This window comes from Cornus florida, unplaced genomic scaffold (genome assembly GCF_030987335.1).
Source record: "Cornus florida cultivar Cherokee Brave unplaced genomic scaffold, ASM3098733v1 CherokeeBrave_3.0.0_Hap2_Chr09, whole genome shotgun sequence".
In the NCBI taxonomy this organism is placed as follows: Eukaryota; Viridiplantae; Streptophyta; class Magnoliopsida; order Cornales; family Cornaceae; genus Cornus; species Cornus florida.
The window spans coordinates 83389635-83415015 of NW_026775579.1; the positions used below are offsets into that span (position 1 = coordinate 83389635).

The 25381-nt window shown below is 33.1% G+C and overlaps 2 pseudogenes; both read left to right on the forward strand.

Annotated features, from left to right (window-relative positions):
• Positions 1 to 755: 755 nt before the first annotated feature.
• Positions 756 to 9590, forward strand: LOC132273006 (ABC transporter B family member 4-like; annotated as a pseudogene).
• Positions 9591 to 14621: 5031 nt separating this feature from the next.
• Positions 14622 to 21881, forward strand: LOC132274724 (ABC transporter B family member 4-like; annotated as a pseudogene).
• The last annotated feature ends 3500 nt before the right edge of the window (positions 21882 to 25381 follow it).

The following is a 25381-nucleotide window of genomic DNA, read 5'->3' on the forward strand; positions in this document are numbered from 1 at the left end:
AGTTTCTCAAAATAGAATCATTATTTTCACTTATTATTATTATTTTTATAAATTTTGATGTTTGTTTTTATTAAAAAATTAATATCACTTTGTTTTTTCTTTAATGCTCCATTTGTTTGGAAGCAAAATATTTTTCAGAAAATATAAGGTCACTTATTTAACCAAATTGTGAGTTTCTCATAATAGAATTATTATTAATACTTATAATTATTATTTTTATAAATTTTGATGTTTGTTTTTATTAAACAATTAATATCACTTTGTTTTTTCTTTAAGGTTCTGTTTGTTTGGAAGTAAAATATTTTTCAGAAAATATTTTTTTATTTTTTGGTGTTTGGTTGTCGTAAAATATTTACAAAAGAAAAATATATTAAAATTTTACAAAAAAGATTTATCTATCAATTTTTGTAAGTTATTTTATACGTCCCGTATGAAGGACTCGACTTCAATCTTGACCTAGACCTTTGCCAAACGCTGAAAAGTACAAATAAAAAGAAATATTTTACCTAAAAAATAAAAATATTTTCTGAAAATTTTTTTTGCGTCGAAACAAACGGAGCCTAAATGTCAAAGGTAGCCTATCTTTTTCGTAAAGATTTCAGTTTTTCTATGGTTGCTGGTTGTGTGGGATTAAAGCTGTAGGCTTAATTTTGAGGTTCAACATTTTTTTTTTTCCCGCTAATCTATTGAGGATTTCAGTTTTAATATGGTTGCTGCTCCAGAGCCTATAAATGTCCGAAAGCATTGTACACTAAATTAAAGAAAGAATAACTATGTCTCATAATTAAGAAGTCATCTCAACAAAAACATTTGTTCATAATTAATGTCATTGAATTTCAGTTTCCTCCTGGTAGTACTTTACAGCTTTCCACTATTTTAGATTTCTGATTCAAATATATGTTCTTCTTTTACGGCTGTGATCTAAGTACACCAACGTAGTGATAGCAAACAGCATTTGGAAAGATGGCTGAGGAGAGCAATTTGAGTGGAGATAAGAAGACAGAACAGGCTGAAACATCAAAAAGCCATTCACCAGTGATGGAGACTCAGAAAACAGCTGAAAAGTCTTGCAGCCAAGATAATTCGGATAATACCCGAAAGAAAAATGAAGTCACTGAAACTGTTCCATATTTCAAACTGTTCTCCTTTGCTGACTCCACTGATCATGTACTAATGCTTGTGGGCACAATCGCAGCTATAGGGAATGGACACTGCATGCCCCTTATGACTGTGCTCATTGGAGATGTAATCAATTCCTTTGGACAGAATTTGAACTCAAAAAATGTGGTTCATGAAGTTTCCAAGGTATCTATAGCTTAAACTTGATAATCACTCCCCCATAACAAGACCAGCTCTTGCCTAATTGTCAAAAAAATTGTTTTGTTCCGGTCATTCACGCCTGAATTTCATCAATTTGTGTGTTCTCCATCCTGTTGTAGTAGAACGATTATTGTATTAGTAAAATCAGTTATTGATTTAAGCTCCTAACAAACAGTATAAAATTTATTTCAGGTATCTGTTAAGTATGTTTACTTGGCTCTGGGGTCTGGTTTAGCAGCATTTTTCCGTAAGTGCATCTGGCTTCTTTCTGATAAAAGAATTTAGTTTTCTAGCTAACTCATGTAAATAATTGTTTTTGATTAAAGAAACTGAGAAAAACAATTGGCTCATAATTTCCTTTTTCTTTCAATCACCCTTTACTTTCCCATTCAGGTTGCATCATTTACTGGGGAGAGGCAGGCTATAGCTAATTACAATAAGTCTCTTATTAAAGCTTACAAATCTGGTGTGCAAGAGGGCTTGGTTACCGGGTTGAATGTTGGTGTATTTATGTTTGTCATATACAGCTCTTATGCTTTGGCTATATGGTCTGGGTCGAAAATGATAATGAACAAAGATTATACAGGAGGAGATGTACTCAATGTAGTTATGGCCGTGCTGACTGGCTCCTTGTGAGTTGCCCTTTGCTTTTCTTCTCAGTTTCCAACAGTTTGGCTACTATGTTAAAGAATGAATGCATGAGCCTCTGTTTGTTGTATATGCATTGCTTGAATTTGATATTTGATTCTTTTAAAAAGTTCACTTAATTTCTATCCCATTTGGAATTTTACAGTTCTTTAGGACAGGCATCTCCATGCATGAGTGCATTTGCTGCTGGACGAGTTGCAGCTTTTAAAATGTTTGAGACAATCCACAGGAAGTCAGAGATAGATCCTTATGACATGAACGGACTGAAATTGGATGATATTTGTGGCGATATTGAATTAAAAGATGTTTATTTTAGATATCTAGCAAGACCAGTTGAGCCAATATTTAATGGATTTTGTCTCTCAATACCAAGTGGAACAACTGCAGCTTTGGTTGGACACAGTGGATGTGGGAAATCAACAGTAATCAGCTTGATAGAGAGGTTTTATGATCCACAAGCTGGTGAAGTTCTTATAGATGGTATCAATCTTAAAGAGTTCCAGCTTTGGTGGATCAGAGGAAAAATTGGTCTAGTTAGCCAGGAACCCGTGTTCTTCACTTCAAGCATTAAAGATAATATTTCATATGGGAAGGACGGTGCAACCATTGAAGAAATTAAAGCTGCTGCTAAGCTAGTCAATGTTGCCAAGTTCATAGATAAATTGTCTGAGGTCTAGATTTGAAATTGTTGGAAATTTTATTTTTTCCTTTTCCATTTCAGTTTTTAAATCAAAATCACAACTCTTTTTGAAAGATTTGCCGAATATGGCAGACATTATTTTCTAATCTAGGAAATATATTTGCCTCACCCCCAAAAAGAAGCAGAAGAACTTGAAAAGGTTCTACTTGTTACCTCTCAATTAAAAGAGTTCTCGCTCAACAACTTAATTTTTAATTTATGTTTTAGAAGGATTCAACTTACAATTAATTTATCAGAACCCATTTGTTTTCAAGTCACCTTTGTAACCTTTCCATCTTTGTGTGTAATGATTTAGGGACTAGACACGCAGGTTGGCGAGCACGGACCTCAGCTGTCTGGGGGCCAAAAGCAGAGAATTGCTATAGCTAGAGCAATTTTGAAAGACGCAAGGATTCTACTTTTGGATGAAGCTACAAGTGCTCTTGATGCAGAATCAGAGAGGGTTGTGCAAGAGGCACTGGACAGGGTTATGATCGACAGAACTACCGTAATCGTAGCCCATCGCTTGAGTACAGTGAAGAATGCAGATATGAATGCTGTCATTCATCAAGGAAAAATTGTTGAAAAAGGTTAATGTTTTGAAACAGTTAAATTGCTGATGCTTTAACATCTCTCACCGCCTGAGCTTTATTAGGCCTTTCATCTATGTTGATGATTTTTTTGAATTTCAAACCCGCTCAACTGATCAGGTTCACACTCTGAACTATTACAAGATCCTGAAGGAGCATATTGCCAGCTTATATGGTTGCAAGAACACAGCAAAGAGTCAGAACAAAATGCAGTAAATGATCTGTACATGCCAGAGATCACTACAGACTTTGAAAAACATTCAAGTCCGAGGAGGTCCTTCATACGATCCATAAGCCGGGGATCATCCGGAAACAGTAGCTATCACTCATTATTAGTTTCTTTACATGTAACCACTGCACTCGGTGTCCTTAATACAGATGCAGAACCCAAAACTCCAGCCTCAGCACCATCACAAATGGCCCCAGAAGTCCCACTACGACGATTGGCTTATCTGAACAAGCCGGAGAACCCAGTGCTATTGCTAGGTTCAGTGGGTGCAGTGGGCAAGGGTCTAATATTACCAATTTCCGGGGTACTTCTTTCTAAAGTAATCAAAACATTCTATGAACCAGCTCATGAACTTCGGAAGGATTCAAAATTCTGGGTATGCATGTTTCTTGTTCTTGGCTTGGCGTCTTTATTCTGTGTCCCACTAAGAACATACTCTTTTGCTGTGGCGGGGTGTAAGTTAATAAAACGGATCCGATTGATGTGCTTTGAGAAAGTGGTTCACATGAGTATAAGTTGGTTTGATGAAGCAGAGCACTCAAGTGGAGCAATTGGCGCTAGGCTTTCTTCTGATGCCACTTGTGTGCGAAGTTTGGTTGGAGACACACTTTCTTTGATCGTTCAGAATGTTGCAACAGCTACTGCTGGTTTGATTATTGCTTTTGCAGCGTGTTGGCAATTGGCTTTTATAATTCTTGTCATGGTACCTCTATTAGGGCTAAATGGGTATTTTGAAAATAAGTACATGGGAGGATTCAGTGCTAATGCAAAGATTAGATCCAAACCTCAGCCAATAGGAAAAAAAAAAAAAGAAAAAAAAAGGGCAATTTGAACTTATAAGTTTGCCAATTTTTTCCTATATGTTATATTTTCTTTTTTAACTATCTAACATAGGCTGTGAGTTTAGTGTAATTAGTTCGTTGTAATAAGCTGCAACTATTTAAATGCTTACAGAAAACATATGAGGACGCAAGTCATATTGCTAGTGATGCAGTTGGGAGTATTAGAACAATTGCTTCTTTCTGTGCTGAAGAGAAGGTGATACAACTGTACAAAAAGAAATGTGAAGGCCCTATGAAAGCAGGAGAAAGACAAGGCCTAATTAGTGGTACAGGTTTTGGATTGTCTTATTTTTTTCTATACTGTGTCTATGCAACCAGTTTCTATGTTGGAGCTCGGCTTGTTGATGAGGGTAAGACAACATTCGCTGATGTTTTCCAGGTAATCAAGCTTTTCATAACCATATATGCACTAGAAATCAAATCAATCTATCGTCTTAATATTCATTTTACTAAAATATTTCTTGGTTGTTCCTTACATTTTGAATCTTTACCTACTGTCTTGGTTTGCAGGTCTTCTTTGGCCTCAGCATGTCAGCCACTGGTATTTCTCAATCAGGCTCCCTTGCACTTGATCTCAGTAAGGCCAAGAGTGCTATTGCTTCTATCATTGGGATTCTTGACCAGAAATCCAAAATAGACGCAAGTGTCGACTCTGGAACAACGCTAGAAAATGTGAAGGGTGAGATTAAGTTTCATCATGTCAGTTTCAAGTATCCCACTAGGCCCGACATTCAAATTTTCAGGGACCTTTGCTTGGCCATTCACTCTGGCGAGGTAACTTTCTAGTATGACTAATTCTCAAAGCCTACACTTCTCTTTTGCTTGATGCAAGCCTTATACAAGTTGATACATATCTATATATACCCTATAAAAATGTATAATTTTTTTTTTTTTTTTTATATATACATTTTAATAACAATTTCTTTAATTTACAAAAATATTATACGGTTTTTTTTTTTTTTTTACAATTTTTTAATTTTAATTTAAACCAATCTTACACTCTAGATTCTGGATTTCTTTATTAAAAAATCAACTTTAATTATATAACATACCTTGAAAAAAATGGTAACTTCCTGTAACATAATTTCTAAAAGCCATCAACAGTTAAGATGCATTTCTATTCCTATATTCAAAAGAGACGTCTATTATGAAGAGTTGTCTGCGATTTATATATACCTACGAGTCATATGATCTGAAAAAAAAAAACTCTTTCATGTTATTTTCTCTACAAAAACCTTTTTTTTTTATTTATTTATTATTTTCAAGCCAACATCGTAATATATATATATAGATAGAGGTTACAATTCTTCTCTCCTCTAAAAACTTTTTATGTATTTTTTATATTTACTTCTATATCACATTATTATTGAAATATTTTAGAGTTTCTTTTACATATAACTTTTATTCAATATATTGTAATTATTACATGAAAGAGTTTCTTTGTAAAACTATCTCTATCTTTCTATGTATATACATTTTCGTCCAAGTCATTGTTTCATTGCTTCGCGATAAGTCATTGTTTCGTTGCCTCACGATAACTTGACAACACAGTATTGTGCGGGTGTTCAATGAAGATAAAGCAGATTAAGGCTTTCACAAACATGATAGAGTGATTGTTAGTTAAAGTTATTGTTTAATATATTGGAGTCATTTAATTTTTTGTGTATTATTTTCTGCGGTGATATCCATATTTTAATTAAGATTTAGAGTTAGAATCAAACATTAACACCTCTTTAAATTCTTGGTGTCTATTTAACTACTAACACCTTTTTAAAAAGGAAAAAAAAAAAAAAAAAAAAAAAAAAAACTCCAATACAAGTTAGTGCAATTTTTGTTGAAGACATACCACAAAGTTTGTTAAGTATCTAATTATTGTTGTATCAATATTTAATTTATTGTAAGAATTTTTAAAGGTCTTTCTACACTTTTTTTTTTTTTTTTTTTTTTTAATTTGTTAAATCTTTTGTGACATTATTATTATATATTATCACTTTTCTATTCTTTTTCAAGAGTTGCATAGAAATGAAACTGTTTTTCTCTTTTTCAAGAGTTGTGCCCAAATGAAACACCCATTCAATAAAGAGTTGTGTCCAAATAAAACACCCATCAATTATTATTATTATTATTATTTGTCTTTTAAATAAATAGATGTTTGCAAGTCCAAGCACATATACAATTAAAATTATATGATTACACCTTATAAATTCACACCTCTTTACTATGACACCTTTTCATTACATGCATCTATAAATACCGAGAATTATTCAATATACGTTTCTAAAACTCCTTGGTTTCAAGGTTTTTCTCCCCTTCTACTTGCTCTCCTTAATTCAATAGCCTAGGCTTTCCCACGTATGGCATTGCAAAGAGCGTCTTAGACTTCTACGTCCCTTTAGCCCATTTCCATCTGTATTAAATATTTTTCTTACTTTGGTAATGAATATATGATCAGACAAGATGGAATAGAGTTCAACGTGAATAGAGTGAGCAATTTTTTTAATTTTTAATTTTTAATTTTCTTTGAAGAGTATCTAGGATGAGTCAATTTCGTCAACTAAAAAAATAAAGTTTCAATAACTCATAATCTCTGACAAGTGCTGACCAAATTTAAGGATGTGATATTTCATAAATATTGATTTTGTAAATTACAGTTTTTATTTTTCTTTTCAATTTCCTTTACTTGTGTTAGATTTGGCTTGTTTTAAAGCCCTTGAAAAAGATGTTTGAGTCCTTAATACCGTTCCAATAGAGAAATAGACAAGGGATATTGATTGTACAAGGACAATTATTTATTTTTTTATATACAAGTTTAATGCTTACAATGTTTACTCCTATTAGAAAACAGTCATAGTTAGGAAACTAGAATGATTTAATATTTTTTTATTTCTTTTTAATTTCTTTTTAAAATATTATTCTAATTGTTAAGTATTTGCTTAAGAGTTTCAATTTAGATATTTTATATAAAAGAAAATTGCATGTTGATTTTACTACTAATTAAATTATTATTATTTTTGGCATATTAACCCAAAAACACTCAAATTGACACCCTGATAAATTCGTTACATGGAAGTAAAATAATATGAGATGCCATTGAATTTTAAATTAAAGATATTTTCAAATTGTGATGATATAGTAATTAATAATTACAAATATTTTACGTGAGAAGAAACTTGTATTTATCAATATATACATATCCAGTTTATTGTTATATAGTTTCAATCTTTCAACGGCCAGCCTATGTGTTCAAAAATAAAATCTCGACCTAATATGCAAAAAAAGAAAATAGGGTGCAAGTTATAAAATGTTGAACAAGAATTAAGTTTCTCTAAAATAGACATAACTTGGTTTTATCTTTTGTTGTGACATTGTTACATATTCTTTATTCTTTTTTATTTTCTTGGTTCAGTGGATTTTTAATTTTCGTTCAATTCAAATGTGTATTTCAATATAGATCTTGATTTCATTTGCCTATTGTTATATATATATTTTTTCCATAACATTAATGGTTCACATTTATTTTTTATTATTTTGTATTTTCAAATTTATTTTGTTTTTATTTATAGAATTTTCATTTACATTAGTATTTTGGTAACTGATACATCTGATATTGAGACAAAAAAAAAAAAAAAAAATACATCTGATATTTAATTTTTATACACATTTACTAATGTTTTGTACATTATTTGTCTAAAGAATATTATATTTTAACACATTTTTAACCTTTTACCTTTGAAATTAGATTAAAAGATTCTTGATATACTTGTAGCAAGTTGCAACTGTAGAGAATAATTCTTTTCTAATTTTAAATTGAATAATTAGTAATAATACTTGTCTCACAAGACTACAATAATTAACAAGGGAAATATTTAATGATGAGAAAAATAGTGGGAGTGAATCATCTCATGCAACCTTCAAGAAACCTAAACCATTATAGTAATTAAACTATATATATATATACATTATTTGGTATAAAGATGACAATAAAATTTTAATTTTTAAATGAAAATAATTTTTTTATATGAAGATGATAATAAAATTCTATAAATTATTTTGTATGAAGATGACAATAAAATTTTAATTTTTATATGACAATTTTCAAATTTACCATGTCAAAGTTGTATTTTTTTTATTTTTTATTTTATTTTTTTATGCTAGACTAAGAGTTCTAATTACTAATTGCACGTCCTTTTTTCTAGTATATATATATATCCTACAGTTTGACATAATCGCATTCCAAAACTAACAGTCTGAATCTCATTTATTAGACTGTTGCCCTGGTTGGAGAAAGTGGGAGTGGGAAATCAACAGTGATTTCTTTGTTGCAAAGATTTTATGACCCCGAATCCAGTCAAATCACCCTAGACGATGTTGAAATCCAAAAGCTAAAGTTGAAATGGTTAAGACAGCAAATTGGCTTGGTGAGCCAGGAGCCTTTCTTGTTCAATGACACAGTCCGAGCCAACATAGCATACGGAAAGGAAGGAGAAGCAACAGAAGCAGAAATTTTAGCTGCAGCTAAGTCAGCAAATGCTCACAAGTTCATTAGTGCTCTACAACAGGTTAAAACTCTCAAATTCTAGTGAAATTCTAAATTTAGAAACACCTAAAATTGAACAATGGGTGGTAATCTAATAGCATTGACAATAATACATTGTTAGGAATGCATTATTGTTATACATGTTCAAAAGTAGTAGTACACTTGCATCCTTTTTTTGCACAATTCTCTGATACTTGGTTAATGCCAAACATATCTAGCATATGCTTTATTTATCCAACTTCCTGAGTTATGGAAATGCAGGGCTATGATACAGTCGTAGGCGAGCGAGGCATCCAATTGTCGGGTGGACAGAAGCAAAGGGTGGCCATTGCACGTGCCGTGGTGAAGGATCCAAAGATACTACTACTAGATGAGGCCACCAGTGCCCTGGATGCTGAATATGAGAAAGTTGTACAAAATGCACTGGACTGAGTTATGGTGGGCAGAACCACGGTGGTGGTGGCTCACAGGCTATCGACTATTAGGGGTGCGGATTTGATTGCAGTGGTTAAAAATGGAGTCATTGCGGAGAAGGGAAAGCATGAAAGTTTGATGAATATCAAAGATGGTTTATATGCCTCCCTAGTTGCACTGCACATTAGTGCTACATCATCTTAGAGAGCTACTTGTGCCCTTTTTTTCACCATAGCCTGTGGACTTGTTTGGCCTTCTACTGCTCCTAGTTTATCCTCCCTTACATCATGTATACCGTGTTATTTGGACAGTGTAATGCATAAGATGGTTTTTTTTTGCAGAGTAACAAAATACTACATGAATAGAAGAAAAAGGCTATACCAAGATTTTAGATGGATAAATTTCAATTGATTATCGTTCAATTTTCGATTCACGTAATTTGAATCAATCAATTAACTAAGTTGTGAGCAAATAATTAAATTAATTGTGGAATCAAGCAAACTAGAAACAACGAATAAACGAACATAGATTTTATGTGAAAAACCTTAACCTATAAGAACTCTGATCTTATTATGCAAATACTAACAAACCACAAAAAAGTAGTGCATCTCTAGATTGTATACTGTTTGTCCCTTGAGAACCACCTATTTAACAAAATTTATAAAACAATATAATTAAAAGGGAAAGAGGAAAGGTGTAATCTCGGAAGTATAAACACTTTGTTAGAAATGCAACAATATTGTTGTATAGTGTCCAACATGGATAAACGGGAACATGGCAAGAACACAACCCGAATATGCAACGAAATGATTGGGTCAAGTCATGGGGATCAACTCAAATTTAAAAATTTAATGAGGAAAAATTGTAGAAAATAAAAAATAAGTTTAAAGAGTCCATCAACATATTTTCTATTTGTTCCTTTGCCTGAAATTTTGTTCTCACTTTTCATATCAAAATGTAAGCCAAATCAATGTGTAAAAAAGCGAAAAAGAATAGAGGAGAAATAAAAGAAGACGAAAGTGTGGAGACATCCCTTAAATGAGTTTAGAGCAGATTTGTTCTTTTTAGTTTGCACTTTATTTTTATTTTTTATTTTTTATTTTTATTTTTACATTTCTTTTATACTTTTATATTCTAATTTTACCTTTACTGTGCATTGCCTTTCGGTCATTTTACATAATTATTTATTTTTATATATTTTATAAAGGTAATTTGGTCAACTTATGGTTTAAATTTGTTAGATGGGCCTATGTGTACCAAATTAAAATTTTAAGAGTGTTTTTTGCACATGAATAATGTGGTATGCACCGTAAATATACTTTTAAGATGTTTTTTGCACTCACTCGACCCAGTAAAAAAAATTATTGAACTTGGCAATGCTTATTTCGTTTGTAACCTTGCTGCTTCTTCTGTAATTAACATTACATAACATGGCCCGTCCCATTAAGGAAATCAATTTGACCTGACCAGGCTCCGCCTGGTCCAGCCCAGAAATTTCTTGTAGGCCAGAGTTTGGGCTATGTTGTTGGACAACTTTAACCTAAGCCCGTTGAGTCGAATAAGTGTTGCCACAAGTCCTCAAATATGACAAAAACAAAACTGGTTAATTGCGCTAACCCCATCTTTGTCAAATTAGAAGGCCATTTAGTTCCTATTATATTACTGTGTTTAATAATAATCAAAAACATGTTTGGTAGTTTAAAATTTTTACATATTTAATAAAAAAATATTACAAGTTTAAAATAATTAGTTAAAAAAGTAATTTAAATATTTTATTATTATTATTATTATTATTATTATTATTATTTGTATTATTCATCATTACAGTTGTTTTAATTGGAAATATCAATTTTATTTTGTTTTGATAGTTTTTTGGAATACATTCCGATACCATTCAAACATAACTGAACACACTTCAATATTTCAAAAATTATATACGCATGGCTTCAACGATTTCCAATTACACTACTTTGGGTAGGTATGGATATGTTTTATCCCAAGTGCCAAATCATCAATAATGGCCCATATAGGATAAAAGCGAAGCAGCAAAATCATCAATAATAGCTCACATGGGAAAAAAGTCGAGCAGTTGGCAAGCAATTTGTCTGCGCCAAATCATCATCAACAACGGCACATATAGGGAAAAAATCAAGTCGTTAACCAGCATATTCTCTACACTCAACAAGTGAAGATTGACAATTTTGAATCCCACAAGGTGCTTGCTTTTGCGGGCTGAAATCTAAGGTTTTTCGAAGTTGGGTACAGCACTTGGAAATTGGGTACATGACTTGGGATTATTGGGTGGACGCAAACATTCAAAAGCCAATGAAGAGGCCCCACAACAAGATTGTCTTAATGCGCAAATGCACGCCAAAGATTGAAAACAGGAGACCAGACCCTATATTCGATGATGATAACGGTAATGCACTATCTTTTGTCTCCTTCACATGATTCTCATTATATATAATACTTTTTGGGTCCAACTATTTTGAGACAGAGGTAGTACTTTTGTTAGTGGGATCCTTCTTTTGCCTTTTTTTTTTTATTTTTATTTTTTATTTCTAATTTAGAATCTCCTCAATCTCGAGCTGTCAGATTTCTTTTACTCGGTAGAATCTTTATCTTGTGCCGTTTTAATCTTGTGTAGATTTACATCGCTTATAAAACAAACGTTACTCTTTTATGGTTTTGCATTTCGTGATGCAGTTGTTTCCTACAATAATGTAGTGTGTTGCACTGGCGATATAAAGGGATTCGGATTCTACTTTATCGTCCTATTTGCTTAAACAGTGATGTCACCTCTTGATGTAATCTGAATATTATATCACTCCAAATTACACAATTTTCTTCAATTAGTACTGGTAATTTCGTCTCAAAGTGTCCAACTATTTTTAGACAGAGGGAGTACTCTTGTGAGTTGGATTCTTCTTTTGCCTTTTTTTTATTTTTTATTTTTAATTTAGTATCTCCTCAATCTCGAGCTGTCAGATTTCTTTTACTCGGTAGAATCTTAATCTTGTGCCGTTTTAATCTTGTGTAGATTTACATCGCTTATAAAACAACGTTACTCTTTTATGGTTTTGCATTTTATGATGCAGTTGTTTCCTACAATAATGTAGTGTGTTGCACTGGCGATATAAAGGGATTCGGATTCTACTTTATCGTCCTATTTGCTTAAACAGTGATGTCACCTCTTGATGTAATCTGAATATTATATCACTCCAAATTACACAATTTTCTTCACTTAGTACTGATAATTTCGTCCCAAAGTGTCCAACTATTTTTAGACAGAGGGAGTACTTTTGTGAGTTGGATTCTTCTTTTGCCTTTTTTTTATTTTTTATTTTTAATTTAGTATCTCCTCAATCTCGAGCTGTCAGATTTCTTTTACTCGGTAGAATCTTAATCTTGTGCTGTTTTAATCTTGTATAGATTTACATCGCTTATTTAACAACGTTACTCTTTTATGGTTTTGCATTTTGTGATGCAATTGTTTCCCTACAACAATATAGTGTGTTGCACTAGCGGTATAAAGGGATTCGGATTCTACTCTATCGTCCTATTTGCTTAAACAGTGATGTCACCTCTTGATGTAATTTGAGTATTATATCACTCCAAATTACACAATTTTCTTCACTTAGTACTGATAATTTATGACCACCAATCAGTAGATGGTTTCGTGACCCATAAAGAAAAGAAAAAGGAAAAAGAAAAGGGAAGAACATAATTGTGCTTTTTAAAAGCTTAAATAGCTTTCCTAAATATTTGCTATGAAATGATGTCTTAGCCAATGCTTATATTAAGAATCTGGTTATGATTTTCCATATCTTCTTGAAGATTGATCACATGATATGAATTAATGCTTTGTCATCAAGTGTAGTTTAGCAATTATTTTAACCAACAGGCCTAACAGTACCAAGTCCTTACTTCTCAAAGAGAGGTCAGGGATTCGAGCCTCAAAGGAGACGTGTGTGCGAGTACCAACTAGGAAAAAAAACTATTTTAATCATATACTTAATGAGAGCACCCTGATGTTAGACTTGGCTCTTTAATAAATTTGTAACCATCTACAAACAGTAAAAATTGAACCCTTGACCTAGTCCACACCCTCATTTTCCTTTTAGCCGCCCTCACTTCCCTCGTTTAAATTTTGACTACTATACTTTCTTCTATTATGTTTTAGGTACTTCCAAAATATGAATTCTACGGGTATATATATATATATATATATACTGTTGGAATTTATGTCTCAAATTCCTATTCTAATTATGTTTATATTTTAGAGTTGTATTATGTTTGGTAATTTATTATTTGGTAAGTCTTAACCTATAAGAAATTGTTATCCTTGTCCAATAAGGAATTGGATTTAGAACTCTATAAATAAATACAAAGGCTTTGGGTTGAGACTTATGAAATTGAGAGAAATGTAGTCTCATGAGGGAGTTGATGGATAAAGGTAGTTTATGGATTGATAAAATAAGAAAAACACTGGTAACACTGGTAGCGAGGAAATAAACTCGTGGAGTGGTGGTGTTGGTACTCTATTGTTGTAATATCTCTACGAATCATAGTGGAATCTCCTCTCATCCATGGACGTAAACCGGTTTTGACTGATCCATGTATATCTTATGTTTGTGTGATTATTTTGTTGCCTATCATTGGATCTTTGTGTTTCGCGCGCTTTCGCTGCCCCAACATATGCTATATGATATTTTTTAAACAAGGGTGCATAATTCCCAAAAAATCAACAATAAGATTATATATTTAGCCTGCATTGTACATATATAAATCAACATATCTATATGTATATATTTTATTTGTCTATTTCCAAATAAGACATTTATTGAGTAAAAAAATCTGTTACTATCATGATGTGGGTTGAATGGGGACAATCTTATTCTAATAAGCTGATAGTTGCATTTCCCCATCCTTTGAATGAAATTGATGGTGCTAGCATGGAATGATTAAACAAACATAGGTGATGAAAATGATTAGAGTTGAATGTATATTATGTTTACTAATTACTATTGCGGTGTTATTCATTTGATGATATTATGTTTCTAGGTAATTTAGATGTCTGACCTTGAAAAGGTATATTATTACCCTATATTAGAGTAAAAATTGTATATTATTATATTTATTGGCTAAAAATTGACTTTATATTTTTAATTTATTTATTGAAGAAATTCCAGAATCTCATTAGCCGGTATCCAGTAGACCACAGTTTTTTAGTTACCAAGCAATGGTTGCTTAGAAAAATGGATGAGAAACATACAGATGTGAAAGGTTGGGTCCCACAATCAAAGGCCCTTTTTTCATATATTGGTGAGTTTAAAGTTGATGATACTTCTGATATCAACTTGTTCTGATTTTGATCAATTCATCCTTTCCTTCACTCTCTGGTCTAAGTCTACTCTATATATTACAAATTATGGTTTCTGTGATTTTATTTCCCACAAGAACCAGCAGTTGATAATTCAAAGTGGCACTCAAGCTCTATGTTTCAAATGATTGCAGGTTGGATAAATTCTTTTCCTTTTCCCTTTTCACCCTTCTCTTATTTTTCTTGAAATAGTCTTGTGCCTTTTCTGTTTCCAGCATGTCTTGAAACCTTTGAATTTCTATGACTCTTATTGTTGCCTTAGATATATGTTGATGGTTTTGTGTTTTGTCTTCCATTTACTGGGAAAAATAAAATTAAAAATGATGGTTTTGTTTAGTGCCAAAAAATAGATAGAACACCACCTTTGCTCAATGTATTGCATTTCTTTTTTCTGGGAGGGGGGGATTCTCAATTATAAGGTCATTTATTTAACCAAATTGTGAGTTTCTCATCATAGAATCATTATTTTCACTTATTATTATTTTTTAAAATTTTGATGCTTGTTTTTATTAAACAATTAATATCACTTTGTTTTTGCTTTAAATGTCGAAGGTAAGATTTCAGTTTTTCCATGATTTCTGGTTATGTGGGATTAAAGCAGTAAGCTGAATTTTGAGGATCAACAATTTTTTTTCCGCTAATTTATTGAGGATTTCAGTTTTTCTATGGTTGCTGCTCCAGAGCCTACTGTTGGGCAGCGAAACCACGCGAAACACAAAGATCCAACAAAAGCCAACAACGCAATCACACACAAACACAAGATATACATGGTTCAGCCAAAACTGGCCTACGTCCATGGATGAGAAGATATTCCACTATGATTTGTAGAGATATTACAACAATAGAGTATCAACACCACGTACATGTCCTTTCACCATGTACCACTCCACGAGCCTATCTCCTTGGTACCAGTGTCATTGGTGTTTTTCCTACTCTACCAATCCGTATACTACCTCTACCCATCAACTCTCTCATGAGACTACATCTCTCTCAATTTCATAAGTCTCAACCCACAACATATTTACCTATATATAGAGTTACAAACATAATTCCTTGTTAGACAAAGATTACAATTCCTTATAGGCCAAGATTTACCAAATAAGAAATAACCTAATAGAATACAACTCTAAAATAGAATCCTAATTAGAATAGGAATTTGAGACACAATTTTCAACAATCTCCACCTTGGCTCAAATTTCATCTAGCCAATCATCGTTTTCCATGGCATTGATCATGACAATTCTTTTGCAGCTTCAATCTTGTCGATACTCCTGCAAAACTCCGATTGTCCACATTATATGTTACTCGATCAGTCAAACCTCCAAGGCTCCACCTTGACCACTCGAGCTCCATGTCATGTAACCAAGCCGATTGACTCCACCTACAATTAAAGCCTGTTGCAGCAGATGTTAAGACTTCTTGTGTTTTCTGGATCTCCTTCACCTTTGGCTTTGATACCAATTTGTTCGGCAATGAAAGCGCATAAAACACAAAGATCCAACAAAAGCCAACAAAGCAATCACACACAACACAAGATATACATGGTTCAGCCAAAATCGGCTTACGTCCATGGATGAGAAGAGATTCAACTATGATTCGTATATATATTACAACAATAGACTACCAACACCACGTACATGTCTTTTCACCATGTACCACTCCACGAGCCTATCTCCTCGCTACCAGTGTCATTGGTGTTTTTCCTAATCTACCAACCCGCATACTACCTCTACCCATCAACTCTCTCATGAGACTACATCTATCTCAATCTCGTAAGTCTCAAGCCACAACATATGTACCTATTTATAGAGTTACAAACATAATTCCTTGTTGGACAAGGATTACAATTCCTTAGAGGCCAAGACTTGCCAAATAAAAAATTCCTTAATAGAATCCTAAATGTCTGAAAGTATTGTAACACTAAATTCAAGGAAGAATAACTACGTCTCATAATTAAGAAGCCATCTCAACAAAAACATTTGTTCATAACTAATGTCATTGAATTTCAGTTTCCTCCTGGTAGTACTTCAAATCTTTCCACTATTTTAGATTTCTGATTCAAATATATATTATTCTTTTACAGCTGTGATTTAAGTACACCAACGTAGTAATAGTAAACAGCATTTGGAAATATGGCTGAGGAGAGCAATTTGAGTGGAGATAAGAACACAGAGTAGGCTGAAACATCAAAAAGCCATTCACCAGTGATGGAGACTCAGAAAACAGCTGAAAAGTCTTGCAACCAAGATAATTCGGATAATACCTGAAAGAAAAATGAAGACACTGAAACTGTTCCATATTTCAAACTATTCTCCTTTGCTGACTCCACTGATCATGTCCTAATGCTTGTGGGTACAATCGCAGCTATAGGGAATGGAATCTGCATGCCCCTTATGACTGTGCTTATTGGAGATGTAATAAATTCCTTTGGACAGAATGTGAACACAAAAAATGTGGTTCATGAAGTTTCAAAGGTATCTTTAGCTTAACCTTGATACTCACTCCCTCATAACTAGACCAATTCTTGCCTAATTGTCAAAAAAAATTGGTTTCTTCTGGTCATTTATGCCTAAATTTTATCAATTTGTCATTTGTGTGTTCTCCATCCAGTTGTATTAGAAGTATTAGTGGATTGGTAAAATCAGTTATTAATTTAGGCTCCTAACAAACAGTATAAAATTTATTTTCAGGTATCTGTTAGGTATGTTTACTTGGCTCTGGGGTTTGGTTTAGCAGCATTTTTCCATAAGTGCATCAGGCTTCTTTCTGATAAAAGAATTTAGTTTTATAGCTACCTCATGTAAATAATTGTTTTTGATATAAGAAACTGAGAAAAACATGTTTGCTACATCACAAAGGTGGTTTGCTGGATGGTCACTGGGGAGAGGCAGGCTGGAAGAATTAGATGTTTATACTTAAAAACTATATTGAAGCAAGATATTGCATTCTTTGACTCGGAGGGTAAAACCAGAGAAATTATTGATAGGATGTCCGGAGACACCTTCCTTATTCAAGATGCCATTGGTGAAAAGGTATTGCTACTATAGCAAGGAGCCCGACCATTATTAGCAATGCCAGTACTCTAGTCCTATTTTAGGTTATATTGGTACTTTTCTTATGGATGTATTTACAACAGGTTGGGAAGTTTCTAGTGGTGGTAGCTTCATTCTTGGGAGGCTTTGTTATAGCTTTCATCAAGGGTTGGTTTCTCACCCTATTCATGATATCTTCAATTCCACTTCTTGTCATCTCTAGTGCTATCCTGACCCTCCTTTTAGTGAAGCTTAAACCCCGTGGACAAGTTGCTTATTCACAAGCTGCAATTGTGGTCGAACAGACAATTGGCTCAATAAGAACGGTATGCAGAATTTGACAAAAAGAAGGCTCATAATTTCCTTTTTCTTTCTTTCAATCACCCTTTACTTTCCCATTCAGGTTGCATCATTTACTGGGGAGAGGCAAGCTATAGCTAATTACAAGAAGTCTCTTATTAAAGCTTACAAATCTGGTGTGCAAGAGGGCTTGGCTAACGGGTTGAGTGCTGGTGTATTTATGTTTGTCGTATACAGCTCTTATGCTTTGGCTATATGGTTTGGGTCAAAAATGATAATAAACAAAGATTATACAGGAGGAGATGTACTCAATGTAGTTATGGCTGTGCTGACTGGCTCCTTGTGAGTTGCCCTTTGCTTTTCTTCTCAATTTCCAACAGTTTGGCTACTATGTTAAAGAATGAATGCATGAACCTCTGTTTTTGTATATGCATTGCTTGGATTTGATATTTGATTCTTTTGAAAAGTTCACTTAATTTCTATCCCATAATGGAATTTTACAGTTCTTTAGGACAGGCATCTCCATGCACTAGTGCATTTGCTGCTGGACGAGCTGTAGCTTTTAAAATGTTTGAGACAATCAACAGGAAGTCAGAGATAGATCCTTATGACACGAATGGACTGAAATTGGATGATATTCGTGGTGATATTGAATTAAAAGATATTTATTTTAGCTATCCAGCAAGACCAGATGAACCAATATTTAATGGATTCTGTCTCTCGATACCAAGTGGAACAACTACAGCTTTGGTTGGACAAAGTGGAAGTGGGAAATCAACAGTAATCAGCTTGATTGAGAGGTTTTATGATCCACAAGCTGGTGAAGTTCTTATAGATGGTATTAATCTTAAAGAGTTCCAGCTTTGGTGGATCAGAGGAAAAATTGGTCTAGTTAGCCAGGAACCTGTGTTGTTCACGTCAAGCATTATGGATAATATTTCATATGGGAAGGACGGTGCAACCATTGAAGAAACTAAAGTTGCTGCTAAGCTAGCCAATGTGACCAGGTTCATAGATAAATTGCCTGAGGTCTAGATTTGAAATTGTTGGAAAATTTATTTTTTCCTTTTCCATTTCAGTTTTTAAATCAAAATCACAATCTTTTTGAAAGATTTGCCGAATATGGCAGACATTATTTGCTAATGTAGGAAATATATTTGTCTCACTCCCAAAAATAAGTAGAAGAACTTGAATATGTTCTACTTGTTACCTCTCAATCAAAAGAGTTCTTGCTCAACAACTTAATTTTTAATTTATGTTTTGGAAGGATTCGACTTATAATTAATTTACCAGAACCCATTTTTTTTCAAGTTACCTTTGTAACCTTTTCAGGTTTGTGTTTAATGATTTAGGGACTAGACACGCAGGTTGGTGAGCACGGAACTCAGCTGTCTGGGGGCCAAAAGCAGCGGATTGCTATAGCTAGAGCAATTTTGAAAGACCCAAGGATTCTTCTCCTGGATGAAGCTACAAGTGCTCTTGATGTAGAATCAGAGAGGGTTGTGCAAGGGGCACTGGACAAGGTTATGATCGACAGAACTACCGTAATCGTAGCCCATCACTTGAGTACATTAAAGAATGCAAATATGATTGCTGTCATTCATCAAGGAAAAATTGTTGAAAAAGGTTCATGTTTTGAAACAATTAAATTGCTGATGCTTTAATATCTCTCACCACCTGAGCTTTATTAAGCTTTCCATCTATATTTATGATTTTTTTGAATTTTAAATCCTCACAACTGATCAGGTTCACACTCTGAATTACTACAAGATCCTGAAGGAGCATACTGCCAGCTTATATGGTTGCAAGAACATAGCCAAGTGTCAGGAAAAAATGCAGTAAATGATCCGTACATGCCAAAGATCACTGCAGACTTTGGAAGGCATTCAAGTCAAAGGAGGTCCTTCATACGATCCATAAGCCGTGGATCATTTGGAAACAGTAGCCATCACTCATTATCAGTTTCTTTACATGTAACCACTACAGTCGGTGTCCTTGATGCAGATGCAGAACCCAAAACTCCGGCCTCAGCACCATCACAAAAGGCCCCAGAAGTGCCACTGCGACGATTGGCTTATTTGAACAAGCCGGAGATCCCTGTGCTATTGCTAGGTTCAGTGGGTGCAGTGGCCACGGGTCTAGTATTACCAATTTTTGGGGTACTTCTTTCTAAAGTAATCAAAACCTTCTATGAGCCAGCTCATAAACTTCGGAAGGATTCAAAATTCTGGGCATGCATGTTTCTTGTTCTTGGTGTGGCGTCTTTATTCTCACAACCACTAAGAACATACTTTTTTTCTGTGGCGGAGTGTAAGTTAATAAAACGGATCAGATTGATGTGCTTTGAGAAAGTGATTCACATGAATATAAGTTGGTTTGATGGAGCAGAGACTCAAGTGGAGCAATTGGCGCTAGGCTTTCTTCTGATGCCACTTTTGTGCGAAGTTTGGTTGGAGACACACTTTCTTTGATCGTTCAGAATGTTGCAACAGCTACTGCTGGTTTGATTATTGCATTTGCAGTGTGCTGGCAACTGGATCTTATAATTCTTGTCATGGTACCTCTATTAGGACTAAATGGATATTTTCAAAAGAAGTACATGGGAGGATTCAGTGCAGATGGAAAGGTCAGATCCAAACCTCGGCCAATAGGAACTTAAAAGTTTTCCAATTTTTTCCTATATGTTAATCATTTAGAACTGCTAGTGAAGTTATATTTTCTGTTTTAACTATCTAACATAGGCTCTGAGATCAATGTAATTAGTCCGTTGTAATAAGCTGCAACTATTTAAATGCTTATAGAAAACATATGAGGACGCAAGTCAAATTGCTAGTGATGCAGTTGGGAGTATTAGAACAGTTGCTTCTTTCTGTGCTGAAGAGAAGGTGATGCAACTTTACCAAAAGAAATGTGAAGGCCCTATGAAAGCAGGAGAAAGCCTAATCAGTGGTACAGGTTTTGGATTGTCCTATTTTTTTCTATACTGTGTCTATGCGACCAATTTCTATGCTGGACCTCGGCTTGTTGATGATGGTAAGACAACATTCGCTGATGTTTTCCAGGTAATCAAGCTTGTCACAGCCATATATGCACTAGAAATCAATTCATACTATCGTCTTAATGTTCATTTTACTAAAACAGCTCTTGGTTGTTCTTGACATTTTGAATCTTTACCTACTGTCTTGGTTTGCAGGTCTTCTTTGGCCTCAGCATGTCAGCCGCTGGTATTTCTCAATCAGGCTCCCTTGCACTTGATCTCAGTAAGGCCAAGAATGCTGTTGCTTCTATCTTTGGGATTCTTGACCAGAAATCCAAAATAGACGTAAGTGTCGAATCTGGAACAACATTAGAAAATGTGGAGGGTGAGATTAGGTTTCATCATGTCAGTTTCAAGTATCCCACTAGGCCTGACATTCAAATTTTCAGGCACCTTTTCTTGGCCATTCACTCTGGCAAGGTAACTTTCCAGTTTGACTAATTCTCAAAGCCTACACTTCTCTTTTGCTTGATGCAAGCCTTACACAAGTTGATACATATATATATATATATATATCCTATAGTTTGACATAATCGCATTCCAAAACTAACAGTCTGAATCTTATTTATCAGACTGTTGCCTTGGTTGGAGAAAGTGGGAGTGGTAAATCAACAGTGATTTCTTTGCTGCAAAGATTTTATGACCCCGAATCCGGTCAAATCACCCTAGACAAATAATATATATATATTTTTAATGTATAATGTTACTGTATTTTTTTTAATGTTTTTTGACGTAACTTGGGTCCATGTCGTTTTTTATTTATTTTTAATTGTTTTTGAGATTTGTCTGGGTCCACTGGCCATTGTCCGTTGCTTAATCTAAACCGTTGAATGCTCAATACATCACTCTTACCAAATATCCCGACCACAACGACTAATCAAATACTCCTATACGAATGCGAAACAAGTGTGGCGAGTCGAGAACGCTCGTGGCTAAGAAACGTCAGCTTCCATGTCGGACTCACCTCGTGGGAACCAATGAGAGACACCCACGTGGAACAACTCTCCGAATTCGTGTTTGATTCGGCATCCGAATCTCAAAACCTGGAGCTATGGCGGTCTCCGGCGTGATTTTCCAATAATTTGATAAAAATAATACCACTGTGTTTTATGGATTCAATTCAAGCTCAAGATAATTCATAATGGGTCAAAAAATAAGTGATGCCACAATTCTCAAATATGACAACACAAAATTGGTTAATACATTTCACGTAAAAATCACTATTGCGCTAACCCTATCTTTGTTAAATTAGGAGGTCATTTAGGTCCTTATTTGACCATCATTTAGTGTGTTTAATAATAATAAAAACATGTTTGGTATTTTATTATTATTATTATTATTGTTCATCGCTATGACAGTTTTTTTTATGAGTGTAGAAACAATCGAAAATATTAATGTGGTGTTTTGATCGTTTTTCCAAAAACATTTTAATACTATTTAAATTACAACAATCATTACCAAACACATACTATTATCAAATTAAACCTTTGATATCAAATAAATACACATGGCTTAAAACGATTTCCAATTACACTAGAAATACACATGGCTTAAAACGATTTCCAATTACACTAGTTTGGGTAGGTATGGATATGTTTTATCCCAGAGTGCCAAATCATCAATATGGCTCATTTAGGATCAAAGTCGAGTAACAAATCAAATAGTAGGACAATAAACAATAGTGGACCCCGACACCACCTTTCTTTCTTACTTTTTCTTTTTCTTTTTCTTTTTTTTTTCTTTTTTTTTTTTTTTTTTTCTTTTTTTCTTTCTTTTGATTCCATAACAAACAAAAAAATACAATATCTCTCCACATCAGGGATCTTGAGGTTGGGGGCTAAAATTATAAGCAACATTACTTATCTAAACTTTTAGAGAGAAAAAAAAAAAATTATGTAAACAAAAATATTTTACTATTTATTATATTCATATAAAAATATATCTATCTAAACTTTTGACAATTTATTTAAATATAAAAATAGTTATTTAAACAGCTTTTTATCAAACTTTCTGAACAAACACAAATAAGATTTATCCCAAAATTATATAAAAAAAAATATTAATTAAACAATTAGATTTTAATTTATAAAAAAAAAAAATAAGAAATTCATGTAATACTTGCACAAATTAATAATCATTGTACAATATATCAATAAAAATACAAACAACAATAAATCAATTTTGACTAACTTAAATCAAAGAATATCGGCAACTAAAAAGAAAAAAATAAATAAATAAGAAATAGGAAAGAATCATGTATGAGATCTAATAAGGTTATTGAAAGAATCGTGATTGAGTTGGAAGGATTTTAAGACAGTCACATTATGGAAAGAATTGTATTTGAGGGCAAGTATAATAAAAATAATATAGCATGAAAGGTATAAAATTTATACTTGGCCCAAAAAAAAAATTATTTCTTTAATTAGCACTTAACAAACGATAATTTATATATAATTTAAGGAAAGTGATTTAAATGACTACTATAGAATCCCGATAAAAATTGACTAATATAAAAATTTAATGTGATATCTTAAAATTTCGACTCAAACACAGTTCTTTCCTTAATGTGGCTATCATCAAATCCTTCCAACTCAATCAAGATTCTTTCAATTACCATATTATCCTAAAGTTCAATCTCATACATGATTCTTTTCGATAACTTTCTTGTTTTTTTTTTTTTAAGTCTAAATTGATTTATTGATTTTTAATTTGTGCAAGTATTACATGATTTTATTTATTTATTTATTTATTTCCGCTTATAATTGGCCTCCCAACCTCAAAGATCCTGGCTCAGCCCCTGACACGATACTCTTCTGATACGTGTCCATAAATAAAAATTAATTTTATTATTTCGGACACACACTTTCTGGATACTTCACCTACACTTTTTGAACACTTTGCCGACACTTCTATTAATCTTGAAAATAATATAGATACTATCATAACAAAGTAGTGAAATAATATTATATACGATATAATTTTATTTTCAAGTTCATTTTAGAGCAACTATTAGAATAGAAATTATAAATGAATTAAAGTTTTATAATACTATAATAGATGTATAATGATAAAAAATTTATATTATTTTGTAATTGTGTTGACGCCGTACCCATATCTTATTTTTTTAAAACTTAACGTCGTATTGTATCTGTATATGGCATTCGTGTCCGCCTCAGTTCTACATATCATTCACCAAATTAGAATATAGCCCATCATCTTTGACTTGCTTTTGGCCTCATTTATATTAATTATCACTGTAGCCGAATTGATGCATAAAAATCCAAGACAAAACTAACATTAATGAAATAAAGCACACCTAACCACTGATAAAAAAATAATAATAATAATCTTTCCACTGTAATCAATTCCTACAAATCCGTAAAAAAATAAAATACAAGTCTCGAAAATTCGGGTTGTGTGGTGTGAAAGGTGGGATCCCATAATCATAGGGCAGATTCCACAAAATGGGGAATCCATCATAGGTAACCCTTTTTCCATGTTTTTTGCGAGTTTAAAGTTGACGATACTTCTGATACCAACTTGTTCTGATTATGGTCAATTCATCCTTTCCTTCACTCTCTGGTCTATTTCTGCTCTATATATTACAAATTATGGTTTCAAAGTGGCACTCAAGCTCCATGTTTCAAATGATTGCAGGTTGCATGGATTCTTTTCCTTTTCCCTTTCACCCTTCTCTTATTTTCATTTTTCATAAAATAGTCTTGTGCCTTTTCTGTTTCCACTTTCCAGCATGTCTTAAAACCTTTGAATTTCTATGACTTCTTATCGTTGCTTAGATATATGCTGATGGTTTAGTGCCAAAAAATAGATAGAACACCACCTTTGCTCAATGCATTGCATTTCTTTTTTCCGGGAGGGGGATTCTTAATTATAAGGTCATTTATTTAACCAAATTGTGAGTTTCTCATAATAGAATCATTATTTTCACTTATGATTATTATTATTTTTTAAAATTTTGATGCTTGTTTTTATTAAACAATTAATATCACTTTGTTTTTGCTTTAAAGGTCAAAGGTAGCCTATCTTTTTGTAAAGATTTCAGTTTTTATATGTATTGCATTTTTTTTTCCGGAGAATCAATATACCCCTCCTTTCAATCTGCTCCAGAGCCTATAAATGTCCGAAAGTATTGTAACACTAAACTAAAGAAAAAATAACTATGTCTCATAATTAAGAAGCGATCTCAACAAAAACATTTGTTCATAATTAATGTCATTGAATTTTAGTTTCATCCTAGTATTACTAAACAGCTTTCCACCATTTTAGATTTCTGATTCAAATATATGTTATTCTTTTACAGCTGTGATCTAAGTAGACCAACGTAGTGATAGTTCACAGCATTTGGAAAG